Genomic DNA, 16715 nt, shown 5'->3' on the forward strand with positions numbered 1-16715 from the left:
CTCTTAAAGAAACAAAATAATTTCTCTATTGAAAAGGTTGCTAGGTTTTTCCCCTTGGTGGGGTTACAAAGGGTAAATATTGTCTTCTCTTTGTGCATTGTGATTTCTACTGTTCTTGTATGGTTGAATTTCTAAAGTATAATTGATGAATGATATATTGGAATAATTTAAACATTAAAAGTAATTATCATTTTTTCCATAAATATTGTGCTAGTTTCTATTGTACTTAGAAAATCAACATGGTTTCATGGATTTGGTGAAGGAAGGAACATTGAAATCACCTTTGAAGAAACACTACCTTGAGATCACTATTTTTGAAGTCCTTATTTTTGATTTTCATCCATGGATTCTATGAAATATGAGAACAAGTTGGAAGGAGCCTCAAACTTCAGAGCTTGGAAGCTTAGAATTGACCTTATCCTTGCAAAGAACAAAGTTTTGGATATTGTGATAGTGAAAGTTGTGGAACCAACAGGCACTGTAGGAGAGGAGAAGTTTAAGGAAGATGACATCACTTCCATGAGTCTTATCATGGATTCCATTAGATAATTCTCTATATTGCAAAGCTTGATACTTCCAAGATGTATGATGCCCAAACTGATATATTTACTATCAAGAAGTTTGGTCAAGCCATGAACTTGAAGAATGAGCTCTGTGATGTAAGGATGAAAAATGATGACATCATGGCTTCATATTTCATAAGGATTTCACAAATAAAAGCCCGAATTCAAGCAATTGCAAAAACTATTTCTGAGAATGAACTTGTGACTATAACACTAAATGGTCTATCTAGATCATGGGATGCATTTGCAGTAGATATAAGAAACTGAAAGGAAGTTCCTTCATTTGAACAACTATGGACCTCTTATGCTCAAGAAGAATCAAGCTTTATATCAAGAGATAAAAAGGAAGAAACTTCTCAGGAATTTTTATCTTGTTTCAAGAATAAAGGAAAAAAGAAGTTTGGCTTTCAAAACAAGAAGTTAAGAAGAAGATCACCTCCTCCCCAAAAGAATAAGGATATGTCAAAAATTCAATGTTATTGTTGTAAGAAATTGGGACATTATAAAAGGGATTTTCCTGAGATGGCTAATAAAAAAAAGAGAAAGAGTAAACTATGAAAAATCGGTTACTCGATTCCTACTGCAGGAAACTGATAATATTTCACCTACTTCTTAAATTACTTGAACAAGTTACTTGTAGTTTTCTACGGTAAACACTGAAATACATACAATGCAACCTACATAAAATAAAATACTGCGGAAACTAAACACTGCACTGGAGAGAAATAAACACACACATCAACACAACTATTTTTGGACAATGTCCCCGGGAAAACCCAATGTGAGAAAACTGGTGCAACATCTGATGGTTTTAATTATTATGCATTAGTAAATTGAGTAAAAATAGTTGGATTCCCAAAATGGCTATCCGATACAGAGAAATGTTGGCAAAGAGTTAGTGATAAAATCTCACATTGATTTGGGGGATCCGACACTGATCAGGGGCAGGATGACTGGCCCCATGCTGCCTCTGCGTAACTTTTGCACCAATCCTACATAGATTTGTCTCACACTGGCTGGGCTCTGTGTCACCTCCTCTTTTGATCTCTTGATGTCTGGAATTTCTACCTTCTGGCCCTTCGGTCTCACACCCCAACTTTTGGTACTGGATCTCGACTCTCCCATATGGATTTCAAACTCCCTCTGAAGCTCTGTGCTGCCTCTGCATGGCACTGTGCTGCCTCTCTGAGTTGCTCTAAGCCTTCTCTGCTTTGCACTCTTCGGATTTGGAAAACTCTCCTTCGGACTACTATCTCTGCCCCTCACTACAAGAAGATCACTCGATCTTACTCAGGAAACTCAACACTGCTACTCTTGAGAAATTTGATCTCTTGATCTCTCTCACTCGATGTGTTCTCCAAGTTCCCATCAAGCTCCTTCTTATAATCTCTTGTTGGAGCGCCAATGGCCAAGATTAAAATATAATCAAGGGATAAGATTAATTGGGAGTTGATCCTCGTATTTATCTAGAAGATTCACACGAGATTTAATTAATACCATTTAATTAATCACATTTCCTAAGTTTAGACTTAGGAATACATTAAAAAAGTTAATTATTTTAATTAAATCATCTCTAGGTGGAGTTTTCCCAAACGATTTCTGGGTATTAGAGAATGCATGTGTCTTAGCCTCTCTACAAAATATCGAGGCTAGATCACATTTGATGCTACATAAATCAAAATAAACAACATGCATCTTCAACGACACATCCAAAGAAGCCTAAAGGTGACATATTTATTTTACTTTTCTACTCTAACATGTTCTGTTGCATATGATGATGATATGTGGATGGTAGACCAAGAAATATGACCGAAGATCATGGAAATATTACTAGCATGATGGAAAAGAGGCTATCCTAAATAGGAGAGCTTGGAGACAACCACAACTATGCAGTTAAAGGAGTTGGAAAGGCATCCATTGAATTTGAATCTGGTAATAATGTTCATTTAAAAATGTTCTATATGTACCCGATTTGAAAAAGAATCTAGTCTCTACTTCATGTTTAGAAGATAAAGGAGATAATGTCACTTTTGTGGATGGCAAAGTACTTGTATGGTCCAAGGGCTCTAGTATAGATGATGCTAGGGTTATTGGGATTTGTGAAGGAAGATCATATAATATCATGAGTTAACCAACTTAAGCCCTAGTATATGATGAAATTAATCCAAGTTAGATATGGCATAGAATATATGGTCATCTCATTATAGAGCATTCCTTAAATTGAATCAAATAGTTTTAGGCATCCTTGAATTACAGATAGATCATGAAGGTGTTTGCAAAGGTTGTGCACTTGGAAAGAACATAAAGATACCATTTCCAAGTATTGACAGTAGATCTAAAGAATTTTTAGATTTGATTCACTCTGATGTATGTGGTCCGATGCCTGTAAGATCACTTGGAGGTTCATTATACTATGTAACATTTATTGATGACTTATCTCGAAAGACATGGATCCATATCATGAAGACCAAGGATGAATTCTTCACTATGTTTCAAGAATTGAAAGCTGAAGTGGAAAATTTGACAGGTAAGAAGATTAATATTTTTAGATATGGCAATGGAGGAGAGTACACCTCAAAATAACTTGTTTCTTTCTATAAGGAAGTTGGGATCAAGAGGGAGATGATTATTCCCTATAATCCATAACAAGATGGTGTGGTAGAATGAAAGAACAGGTCCATTGAAGAATCCGTTAAGGCTATTATGGAAATCAATGTGCAGATTCAATACTGCTCATGAAATTTGCTAAATCACAAGACTTGAAGCTACTCTACTAATATGTGGAAGTTAATTCACCATCTAAAACAAGAATCATATACATGAAAAAGGAAACATCACACATGCACACATATTTATTTAGGGGAAAGAAACTACTCAAAACCCCTTACTATGTATATTGCATTAATCAAAGAATAGAGACAAAATACAATGCTTGCTTAATCTTGAGCACACCCTGCCAGTGTATATTCTATCCCTCTGTCTGACTGACTGAACCTGGTCAACACTTAGCCAATTTCAAGCCTTCCCAAGATCCTATTTCCTTGCACCGTTCCCTTGGGAAATTGTCCCTATTGTTTAGGAATTTCACACTCTAGAATTTCACAATAGCCTTAGGTCATTCTCTGACTACATGCACCACTTGTATACATAGGAATATGATACAATTAATAATACACTGTCTTGGAATCTCCGTCTCAACTGGGTAACTCGAATTCTCTGCATGCAACAATTATTTTGGGCTGATTGATCAATTAACTGGTTGATCATTGAGTGTGGTTGAAGTTCGACTTCCACAACTTGATCTCCACTATTTCTTCTGATAGTTAGAACTAGTTAAACTGACAATAACTCAAATTAATTGAATATATTGCTACAAATTAGCAATCAATCATGTAGAACTAAATAACACTTCCCCAAATCGAATTTATTTAGTTAATTGAGTGACAAGTTCCATGTCACTTGAGTTAACTACCTCCAAGTATTTTGCTGAAATAGAAATTAGAATTTTAATCTAGTTTGACCAAGGCAAAGTCAAAACTAGATTTTCTTGTTGCATTTTCAACAACTATGATGCATGATCAGGATTTTCCGGTTTTCTTATGGGGGGAATCATCATTGACAACTATATACATTTAGAATAGAAGTCCTCATTGAATTATGGAAGATATGACTCCTAAAGAATCATTCTCTATAGGAAAGCTAGAGGCTGGACATATGAGAATCTTTGGTTACCTTGTCTACATTCATGTTCATAAGTATAAAAATAACAAGTTGGAACCTTCAGGAAAGAAAGGAATATTTTTCGGTTACATTGAATCATCAAAGGCTTATAGAATCTACATTCAGCAGTAGTGATAGATTGAGATCAGCTGGGATGTCATCTTTGATGATGAATTTTCATATTAGAAGTCTAGGGAAGTCTCCATGGATTCCTATGATGAAGTAAAGCAAGATGTTTCGAAGGAACAACATTTCAATTCTACAAAATTTACTAAAGAGCCTAAAGGGCCTTATGAACTAGTGGAACCATTTATTGTCCCAAAGATTAGAAAGAGACCAACATGGCTTAGATCTACATTGGAAGAAGCAGAAGGACATGCCACTCCTGGTGGAATATAAAGAGAAATTAAGAAAACAAGAAGGGTTTCTAGATATGTAGCTCTTATGACTAACTTTATTGTTTCATAGCCTTCCACTTATGAAGAAGCAACTAGCTAGCAAGTATGGAAGGAGGCCATGAATGAATAAAATCGATTCATCATGAAGAATGATGTTTGGGAGATTGTGTCGAGGCCAGAAGAGAAGTTAGTGGTGACTTCCAATTGGATATACAATATCAAGCATGCTATAGATGGACGTATTGAAAAATACAAGGTGTGATTCGTGGCTAGAGGGTTCTCCCAGAAAGAGGGAGAATATTATGATGAGACCTTTTCTCCAGTAGCCAAGCACATCTCCATTAGATATATTATTTCTTTTGCTACTTCGTTGGGATGGAATTTACATCACATGTGTGTGAATACTTCTTTCCTCAATGGTGTACTTGAGGAAAATGTGTACATAGAACAACCTCAAGGATTTGAGGTGAACACAAAGGAATCTCATGTTTGCAGGTTAAAGAAGGGCTTGTATGGACTCAAGTAAGCTCTAAGAGATTGGTATGATCGAATTGATAAGTATTTGACGAGATAGGGATTTACCAAGAGCGATGTCGATCCAAACCTCTATTTTAAGGTTGTGAAGAATGCACTTGTGATCCTATTTCTATATGTTGATGTTTTATTTTTGACAGGTGTTGAGCCTCTTATTATTTAGTGTAAAATGCAGCGGGCTTCTGAATTTGATATGAATGATCTTGGTTTGATGCCTTATTATTTGGGAATGGAAGTATCGCAGAAACCTAGCAAATTCTTCCTTGGTTAAGGAAAGTATGTTATCGAGATCATTTGGAAATTTGGCACGATGGATTGTAAATCCATGGCTATTCCCATGGTGAATAACTTGAAGAAGTTAAGAGGCTCCACATCCATAATGGTAGTCTATCCATCAATGTGCCAGTGATTGATTGGCTCGTTGATGTATTTGGTTAACACCAGGTCAAATATTTGCTTTGTAGTGAACACATTGAGCTAGTTCCAAGTGGAACCGAGACATGAAAATTGGTTTGAAACAAAGCACATTTTGAGATATTTGCATGGTACTTTGAACTATGGCTTGAGATATGTCACAAACAAGGATGTACAACTTTAGGGATATATAGATACTGGCTAGGCAGGAAGTGATGATGATAGGAAGAGAACATTGGAAGTATTCTTCACTATGGGATCCACTATGATATCTTGGATGAGAAAGAAGAAAATATATGTCGCATTCAACACTACAAAAGAAAAATATACTGCAACCAATGAAGCATGTACATAAGCAGTGTAGTTTCAAAAGTTTTTTGTAGGATTGTTCGACCAATAGCTGGAACCGATTGTGATATACTGTGATAATAAAATTTGTGTGAAGCTTTCAAAGAATCCTGTGTTCCATGATATGTTGAAGCATATTGAGATCAGGTACCACTACATCTATGACATGATATAGAGGAGAGCGAAAAAGTTCGAGTACATCTCCACTAATGAGCAAATAATTGATATTTTGACGAATTCGTTGCCCAAAGAGAAGTTTGTGTACTTCAGAGACAATCTGGGGCTTGTGGAGATTACCCCGCATTGAGAGGGAGATCTTATTTCATACCAACATGGATGTACATTCTCCCACCAGGGAGAATGGTTTGAGAGGCCTAAAGTGCTCACCAAATAGGGTTGATTGAGTGCCTCTCAGTTAGGAGACTTGATTACTCACCATGAAGTGATGAGTAAGGTATAGACCCGATCACACACCAAGGAAGGGTGGAGTGAGGTATTTTAGTATTTTGACCCAAACACACACTAGGGCAGGGTGTAGTGAGGTATTTCAGCATTTGGACCTGATCACACAATAGGGAAGGGTGTAATGAGGTCTTTTAACCTTTGGACCAGATCACCCACCAGGGAAGGGTGGAGTGAGGTCTTTAAGTATCCAGATGTGATCACTAAACATGGAAGGGTTGAATGAGGTCTTGGACCAAAGTGCTCACCAGAAAGGGTGAGTGAGTTCTTGCTAGTTGAGTTAGTATCTCAGCATTTTGGCCTAGTGAGAGGCCTTGGGATTTGAGGACTGATCACTTGGAGGAGTGTTTCCTAATATACTCATGATAAGCCATGGGTTAGGTACCAACCTGGATATGGACACTAGTGGATGCTGATAGTAGATGATGATACTGATGATGATTTGATATATCCTGTTCTTAGATAAATCTATCAACTTGAGAACATCTATGACAATCATTATGAATACCTCCTCAGTTAAGAGGGAGTGTTGAATTTTGTAACCATGTTCGATCTTCATAATGTATATTTGGCTACTTGATGCATTATATTAATTATTGTAAAGGATATTTTAAATGCTAGAGTCAAAATAGAATTATATTTTGAGTCAAGTTCCATTTTGAATTTTGAAAGAAGAAAATTTAAATTTTTGAATTTGAAATTTCTGGCTCCAAGTTTTTCAAGCCAGCCTCCCCCCAAGTCAATTCGGCTTAGGTAGAACAACTATATAAAATTTGCTCGACCTCCCTCTCAAGGCATCAATTCACACTCTCTCAAGAAAGTTTATGGGCATCTTAGCGAAGATCAAGGAGGAAATGAAGGATGAAAAGGAAGGATGAATTATATCTCCTCTCTCTCTCAAGCTCGTACTTATGGATAGACTCTCTCTCTCGATAAAGAAGCTCACTTCCTGAAATATCCCATATATGTGGGTGGTAATAGAGGAAGAGGACAAATTTATCCCGACGGGAGTAAGAGCAACAATACGGTCTATAGTGCTTCAGCAACAGGAAGAGTGAGCAAAATTTTACGTAAAGAAAAGGGTGGATATGAGATAACTATCGATAATACATCAGACGGTGGGCAAGTGGTTGACATTGTACCTCCAGGACCGGAGCTTCTTATTTCAGAAGGCGTCTCTCTCTTTGGAGTTCACATATTTATGCGAAATTTCTATTTTAGGGGCCAAAATTTCTGGGCAGTTGCTGGTGGATGAAATTTTGGGATTCTGGAAGTTGCGAGAGGGTTGAAATTCTAGGTCAAATCGGGTAGAGAGAAGCACTGGATTAGGTTGGGAGACTTGATTTGGAGGTCTTGACCAGGTGTAACCTAGTTAATGACTAGAAGGTTTAGGTGTGTCTCTTATTGAACATAAGAATTTATCTATTGAAAAGGTTACTGGGTTTTCCCCCTTGGTGGGTTTCCTAGGGTAAATATTTTCTTCTCTCTGTGCATTGTGATCTATACTGTTATTGTAAGGTTGATTTTTTGATGTATAATTGCTGAATGATATATTGGAATAATTAAAAGTAGTTTAACATCAAAAGTAATTGTCAAATTTTCATAAATATTGTGCTAGTTTCTATTGCACTTATAAAATCAACACATTTATCTACAACATAGCAATTATTAGTCGTGCACCTTGGAAAATTTCCCACAAACTTTTCATAATAGACATAACCAACGTTTTGTCATAATCATCACAATATAGGTTCGCCCCTAAGGTTTCTTATGGAATGATCTCAAAAGGATCAATAATGATGGGAAACTATAGAAACCATGGGTTATATTTGCATACCCATAACTTATCACATGGATTCCTAAGAAGCTCATGTAACTCACTTCCCCCATGGATTCCAATATGGGTATGACATAAGACGACATTAACAAGAGACTTTAGGTTAGGAGTAAAATATTTTTTGTATTGTATTTTAGCCTCTTCAAGCCCACTATGATCCCTTTCATTTCTTTCTTGTGGAATCATAGTCCCCCTTGTTCTTTTCCTTATTTGCAATCAATGATATGCTTATTTATTATTAACTTTAAATATACAATAACTACATATTACATCACTTAGCCCTTGACCATTCATTGTATACATAAATATGCATTTCTAATTCAGAGATAAAAATTGAGGTGTTACAACACTACTATCCTAGACAACACAAACATCAATAACTCATAAAGAATAATAGAAGGCCAAAATTATATCACTTCCACCATAAGAGTCACTATGAGGAGATGCTAAAAGTACAACTATTAAACACCATAAGATCAATGGTCATATACCTTATTTTTTACAAGTTACCATGAATTACAGGACACCAAATTACACATCAGAGTAAAAATTCATAATAGGGTATATGTCCACAATAATGACATAATAAATATTTGAGTCCCACCATCATAGTTGGTTCAAAACAAAGGACACTATTCCTTGAGAGAAAACAACCACCTCAATTATTACTAGGAATAGTTGAAAGAATGCATCCTCGCTTGGGATAACTAATGCATAGAAAAATGAGGGACTATAAATTTAAAAAAAAATCCAAAGGCAAAGGAAAATGGTTGAGAATACATAGTCAAACTTTTCCACATTATTAAGAATTGGTCCCCTTTAGAGCTAATGTAGAGGAAACAAAAAATTAGTTGGTGAATGAAATAAATCCTAAAAGCTAAAACTACCCCTCAACAAATTTCACTTGTTCTTAGGTCATCCATGGCATCATAGAGTTTGAAACAACTATTAGCTTTCATTAGTACTCTAAAATTTTTAACCCATTCTTAAGTGTGCTTCATGTGATATGGGGTTCATGGTGTATGTATGACCCTTAGTTGTTCTGTGATGGATAAATACATTGGAGTTGACATGATCATTGATTTCTAGACCTTGCATGGATGTTCACATGGAATTTTTCCTTGGAGCATTAGAGACCTATGGAGCTTGGCGAATTATTCATGTGTATGGCTCATTGGGTTCATTGCTTACTTAGAGGACACCTTTATTTGGAGGAGGAGAATTAGGCACCTTGGAGGAGGGCATTGATCCCTTGATGGGATGGGAACACTTGATCGCTTGCATGTAAACTTGTACTTGATTTGTGGATGCATGGATTAAAGGGATGTTCATGTAGGGGTGGTGGATCTAAAGGAGCACATGGCTTTGTAGGTGCATTGGAGCTCTTGAATCTTGTGGAAAAATCTCATGGAGTGTTCATGCCTTGAATATTGCGTATGGAAGTATTCACCTTGGAGCTTGATGGGTGTGACTTAGAGAGAGAGCACTCCACTTATGTAGAGTTAGGTTGCTTGTGTTGATCTAGATTGTCATTGATGTTAATATGGCAATATTATGGGATACTAAATGATGATATGAAGCCAAGGAGAACAGAGCAGATCCGTGAAGTAACAGGAGCAAGAAGCCAAGGAGGAAATCCATCAGGAAAGCCATTGGAAAGACATTGGAAGCCATTGGAAGTCAAGAATAGGAGCAGTCAAAGGAAAACTATCAGAAGCGATCGTGAAGCCAAATATTAAGAGGAAGAAGTCATTGAAAGCCAACAAGAGAAGAGGAGCAGTTTATAGGAGTAAAACAATGTTATCGAGGAATTAACATATCACAAGAGTTAAGATATCGAAGGAACTAAGATATCACAGGAACTAAGAAACAAACCGTGGAAACCTTTTAACAAAAGTCCACAACACATTGGAGAAATTATATCGGCGCTTTATCGACACTTTATTATGTGTCACATTGATATCCCCGATTGCGATATGAGAATTACGAACCCGATAGGACTATCGACACATCTTTAATGTAATATCACATACGCCTTAATATAATACGTCTCCGCATTAATATAATATGCCTTAATATAACAATGATATTGAAGGATCATTGCAGACTCGCCAGACCATTACAATACTCCTTAAATGAAACATCGCATCCACCACATCGGAAGGTATCACAAAGTCTTAAAGATATGTCACACCAAAATCTGTGATTGCGATATCACTACGGACCCGAAAAATGTTATGATAACACACCCTAAAGAAATATCACATCTGTCGCATATCGGAAATCTTAAAGGGATGTCACGATAAAACACCTGATTGCAATATGTATTACGGACCCGATCACTTCATTATGATACACCCTAAATAAATATCACATCCATCACATCGAAGTTTCATATCGCAAGTCTTAAAGGGTTGTCATGGTAAAACCTCCGATTGCGATATTATTGCAGACCCGACTGCATCATTACAACATGACTTAATATAATATCACATCTGCAGTACCACGAGTTTTCAAAGGGATGATGTATAAAACCATCGATTGTGATAAGGTTGTGGACTTGACAGATTTATTAACAAATTCTTAATATTATATCGCATCCGCTTCGTCTACAGTAGGGGAATCACTATATTATGTGCAAACCTCTGAAAATTGCGATTGAGGGATTAAAGGAATAACTCTGATTTTTATGAATGTTGCGATTGCGATTAATGTGGGACTTCCATATGGGTATAGGCCTGGATGAATATTAAAAAGGGCCTCTATGATATATTGTGTAATAAGCGACCTCACACAATGATATGAAAATCACTCTTGAGTGACCTCAGTTAATTAATTATTGAATGAAGGTATTTCAGACTCATGTGCTGGTGTGTGTCTATGTCATTTTAGGCAACGGATTGATTAGATTGCAAAATACACAAACATTTGGAAAATGGAAAACAACAGAGCAAAACAATAATAAAACACAAGAACACAACAATTAATAAGGAGTTCAAACTATCCTCCAGGGCTATGTCTCTAGTCCAGCTCTCAGTGGTGGCCTTCTTTTATTGTGTCTTTAAAGCAGAGAGTTACAATGAGGAGCTCAAACTGAGTCTCCTAAAACAGAATTGCTTGGCAGGGTGGTTCTTGGATTCCACAAGCCACTAGAGTGCATAGACTCTTTTCCTTTCCAAGTCTTGACCTCGTTGGTCTTTCATGGAAGGAGTCTAGTGTGGTGCTCAATTCCGGACAGTCCCTCTCAGGGATTGCTCGATGCTGCCTTATGCTGCAGGTTAGCTCGGCTCTCTGTCTTTTTTTCTCTTTGCTTCACTGTCTCTTCTTTTCTCTGTCTTCGTCTTCTTTTCTTTGTTCTCCCCTATGTTCTGTTCTGTCTGTTCATGGCTTTAAAGCCAATCGATCTCATGACTACTTGATTCCCCTTCCGCCTCCGTCGAATCGCCTGCTGCTGTTCACTTGGAATTCCCTGTCTCTGCGTCATCATCAACAGCTCATAGGGAGTGGCCACTTGTCCTCTCACGAACTGCGCCAGCTCTTCTTCGTCGGTTCGGTTTTCCAGTTACACTGTGGAATGAGTCTTCCACCATCTCAACGGTCAAATCGGACCTCAAATCCTTATACTTCATGGCTTAATCCCTTGTCAAATCCAGTTTCTCCATTGGGCGCGATCTCAACCGTTAGATCTGGAGCCCCCAGATCCGACGTTATTCACTCATTTCACGCGGTTGACTTGCTCGACCGTTAGCGCGCGATGAGCGGCGGTTTTCTCTCTCCTCCGCCTGCCACGTGTTAGGTGCTGAGTGGAATCGCTCGTTTTTCTCCAAATCCGCTTACCGCCCAAGGGTGCCCCTGATATACTACCAGTTTTGGAGCATGGGTCCCGCCTTTAGCCTTTAGCGCTTTCCCCACGGTTTTCCCAGCTTCCATGCGACCGAGCACTTCAGGGCTTTCCTTCTTGAGGGTTTTTTCCCAGCGATGAAAAACGACCTCCTTTTCCTGATCCGGGCTTCCCAAGTGCTAGTTTGGCCTCTTGCGCAGTCTCCATGGGCCTCGGTCAGTGCGCTTGACCGAGGTCCTTGTCATTCCTCGCTGGCCGCCAACTGCCACTGTTCAGAGTTCTTCCTGATCGCTTTGTTCTTTTGAATTCAAAGTTTTGTCTTGATTTGATACAGTTATGGTGCTTTGATTATTCTTCATGGATCCAATTCGGATCACAGCCTTCCCACTGAAAAAGCTTTTGGACCACCAAAAGTTGGTTTTCAAGCATCGACTAAGTGAGGGTACAACTGTCTCACTTGTCCAATCTCTATCCACTTTGCACTGCTCGACTTTGAACCTTTGAGCCCAATTTTGAGGTACTCAACATCTCCTCTGCGCGTTGTCCTCACCTTCCTGTCCAGAACTGTGTCCTCCTGCAATTCATTAAGATATTTAGGTAGCAGGTCATCAATAGAAGGCAACTGACTCTGCTCTTCGGGATCCTCAATCAGTGAAGGTTCAAACAATCTCAAGCAATCTGCATTTATGACTGAGTAGATGTGCATGTAAGCTGGTAGATCAAGGTGAAAAGCATTTTCCCCAATATTCTCAAGTATCTTGAAAGGTCCATACTTGATAGGCTTTAGCTTTTTACCTTCACCTTGCATCCTGTCCTTGTTGATGTACAACTAGACTTGGTCACCAACTTGAAAACTTTGCTTCATTTGATGCTTGTCATGCCTTTCCTTGTATTTGGCTTGGCTCTTTTCCAGCTATTCCTATACTGCCTGGTGGATCTCCTGGATTTGTTCAATGAACCTAGTTGCCCTGTCCACATCACTGTGTCCCTCAACTGTGGTATCTTTACCAAAGACAAAATCCAAAGGAGACCTTGGTGTGAAACCAAAACAGGTCCCAAAAGGAGATCTCTGTGTAGAAGAATGTTTTGCTCTATTGTAAGCATGCTGCACATAACACAAATGTTCATCCCAAAGCTTAGGATGTTTGCTGCAATATCCTCTGAGTAATTGGATCACTATCCTGTTAACTAGTTCTGTCTGGCCATCAGTTTGTGGATGAAAAGCTGTGTTTTTCTTCAGTTTCGTGTCCATCAGTTCCCACAGACTTCACCAAAAATTTCCCACAAATTTGGTGTCTCGATCAGATACAATGGAAGTGGGTAATCCAAAATGAACCCATACATGTTCAAAGAACAATTTTACAGTTTGGTCAGCTGTAATCTGCTTATTACAAGGTATCAAAATACACATTTTGCTGAACCTATTCACAACAACATATAGATAATCATGACCTTTCCTAGATTTAGGCAGTCCTCCAACGAAATCCATGGAAACACTTTCCTAAGGGTGAGAAGGAACTGGTATTGGAGTGTACAAGCCTAGTTTTCTATTGCTGGGCTTGCTTTTAGCACACATAGTACACCCTATTATATATCTAGAAACTGTCTCATTCATTTTTGGCCAATAACAAAATCTTTGCAGCTATGCAACTGTTTTACTTACCCCAAAGTGACCTGATACCAGAGAAGTGTGTGCTTCTCTAATTATCTTTACTCTTTCAGTTTGTGGAATGCATAACTTCCCACAATGGTATAAGAGTCGGTCCTTTACATGATAATCCAATTCTTCTACTCGTTTGCCTTGACTTAAAGTTGCATATGCATCTTTAAAGTCTATATCTTGAGCATATTGTTCGATGTAGCTTTCATGTAACACAGAATTATGCTTAAGTATAGTAGATGCATTTATAATGGGTCTAGATAACATGTCTGCAACTTTATTATATATGCCCTTTTTATATCTGATGACTAAATAAACTGTTTTAGAAAACCCATCCATCTGTAGTGTCTTGATTGCTGCAACTTAGTTTGGGAGTGTAGCTATTGAAGTGGTTGATGATCAATATGTATTACTGTCTCTTTTCGCATTAAGTAATGTTTCTACTTTTTCACACTTTGAACTAATGCATACAATTTTTTATCATATGTAGGATAGTTAACTACTACAGGATTAAAAGTCTCAGAATGATAACATATGGGTTTACTGTGCTATGTCAACACTTCTCCCATGGCATAGTCACTGGCATCTATTTGGATCTCAAATGGTCTTTGAAGATTAGGTAGTGCTAGTACAGGTGCTGTACTGATATTTTCTTTCAAGGTGTCGAAGGCTTTCTGATGTTTGCCTCCCCACTGAAACACCTTGTTCAATCATGTCAAAGCATGTAAGGGAGCTGCAATTGAGGAAAAGTTAGAAATGAACTTCCTCCAATATTGTGCTGCTCCTAAGAAGCTTCTCACTTCTGTAGCAGACTTGGGTTTAGGCCAGTTTACAATGACTGCCACCTTAGAGGGATCTATCTTCAATTCACCACCCCCTACTATATGACCCAAATAATTCAGAGATGTTTTGCCAAATTCACATTTTGATAGTTTAACATGAAGTTTTTCTCTTTTCAAAACATCTAATGTCTGCTTAACATGCTTTAAGTGTTCTTCCTACATTTTGCTAAATATCAGAATGTCATCCAGATACACAATAACAAAATCATCAAGAAAAGGTCTGAGTACATCATTCATTAATCTCATGAAAGTAGTAGGAGCATTAGTTAAGCCAAAAGGCATAACCAACCACTCATTCAATCCCTGCTTTGTTTTGAAAGTAGTCTTCCATGCATCTTGTTCTGCAACTCTGACCTGATGGTATCCACTGTGCAAGTCTATCTTGGAAAAATAAACAGCTTCTTTCAGTTGATCCAAAAGATCATCTATGCGAGGAAGGGGATAACAATTTTTGATTGTTATCTTATTCAGTGCTCGGTAATTAATGCACATTCTCCACGAGGCATCTTTCTTTCTCACCAAAATGATTAGTGACCCACATGGTGATGTGTTAGGCCTAATGAACCCTTTCTCGAGCAACTCCTGCACCTGCTTCTTGATTTCAGCATTCTCTAAAGCAGACAACCTGTACATTCCAATGTTAGCAATGGAGCATCTTGCTGCAAAATAATATCATGTACTATTTCCTTTTTGGGTGGTAGACCCTTAGGTTCTTGAAACAAGATATCATACTCTGAAACAACCTTTTCTAAATCAGCTTGCTGTTTAGCATTACAACCCTCAAATACACTGGTTTTTTCAGGTTTCCTTTCCTTTACAAGTATCAGTAAGAATTGTTTGCATGAATTTATCATTCTTTTTATCTGCCCTGAGTTTACGAGAGTATAATTATTCTTGAGCTTATGAGCTCTTACAAAGTATTCGATTCCATCTTTAACAAGTAGATACTTGTTCTCAACTCTATAGAAATGCCGACCCAAAAGAAAACTTCAGTTTGCACTGTCTAGTCACTTGTAGTTGTGCTTTATCATTCAACCATCCTAATGGGTATGGTTTCTTGTGAGGTGTAGTTGCTAATCCCAACTTCTTTACAATTGCTTTAGAAATTAAATTTACTTGTGAGCCACTATCAAACAAAGTATCAATCTTTTGATATTTGGAAAGAACTCGAATATGGAAAAACTCATGTCTTTTTCTCTCATTTTCTTCATCAATAATTGATTGTGAAGAATTACTAGTAGATGCTTTAGAATTCTCAGCTTTTATACCTCTGGCTACAATGGTTGTTTCATCTCCTGAGTTTGACCCCAAATCTTTCTGAATAGCTGCATCACTCTTCTTCTTCTTGCCCTCGAACTTCTTAGGTCTCAGCTCTAGATGCAGAATCCAACAATGCTCATCTTCATGCCCATCCTTTTTACAGTGAGTGCATGAAGCCTTGCTCTTCTGTGCAATATTAGCCTTCCTTGCTTTCCACTTCTGCTTTCTTTTCTCCTTGTTATTGCTTTCAGTGGGTTGGGATGGTCCCCCAACCTCTGGATTTCCTTTTTTTCGTCTAGCCTCTAGATGAGTAGCTTGTACAGATACCTCATTTATACTAGTGGGATTAAACATGAGGATGGTATGCCTCATGTAGCTGTGTAGACCACCAATGTACTTCAAAAGATTTTCAGGTGAGTCTAATGAGATTCCTAGAATCAATGCTCTCTTCCTAAATTCTTGAGTGTACCCTTGCACACTTTTCCCTTTCAATTGTCGAAGAGTTTGCCAACTCATCATAGCTTGCTGCATGTAGGCCAATGGATATAACTATTTTTTGATTGTAGAAACAAATTCACTCCAGACAGAGATAGTCTTACCATGTCTTTTCATATTAGCTTTGGTTCTGCCTTCCCACCAAACCAAGGCAGTGCCTCCAAGACGTAGGCTTGCCAACTGAATCTTTTTCTTGTATGAGTCGATATTCTGCACTTTGCAATAAACATCGGTTTGTCTAATCCAATTGTCTAGCTTTTCTGCATTCAACTCTCCATCATATATAGGCAAATCAAATTTAACATCTAGCTTAATTAAATATGCCTTCTTGTTATGTACAA

This window comes from Pinus tabuliformis, chromosome 6, assembly GCF_031772625.1.
Source record: "Pinus tabuliformis cultivar Carrire ecotype Pingquan chromosome 6, CPIR1, whole genome shotgun sequence".
Classification (NCBI taxonomy): Eukaryota; Viridiplantae; Streptophyta; class Pinopsida; order Pinales; family Pinaceae; genus Pinus; species Pinus tabuliformis.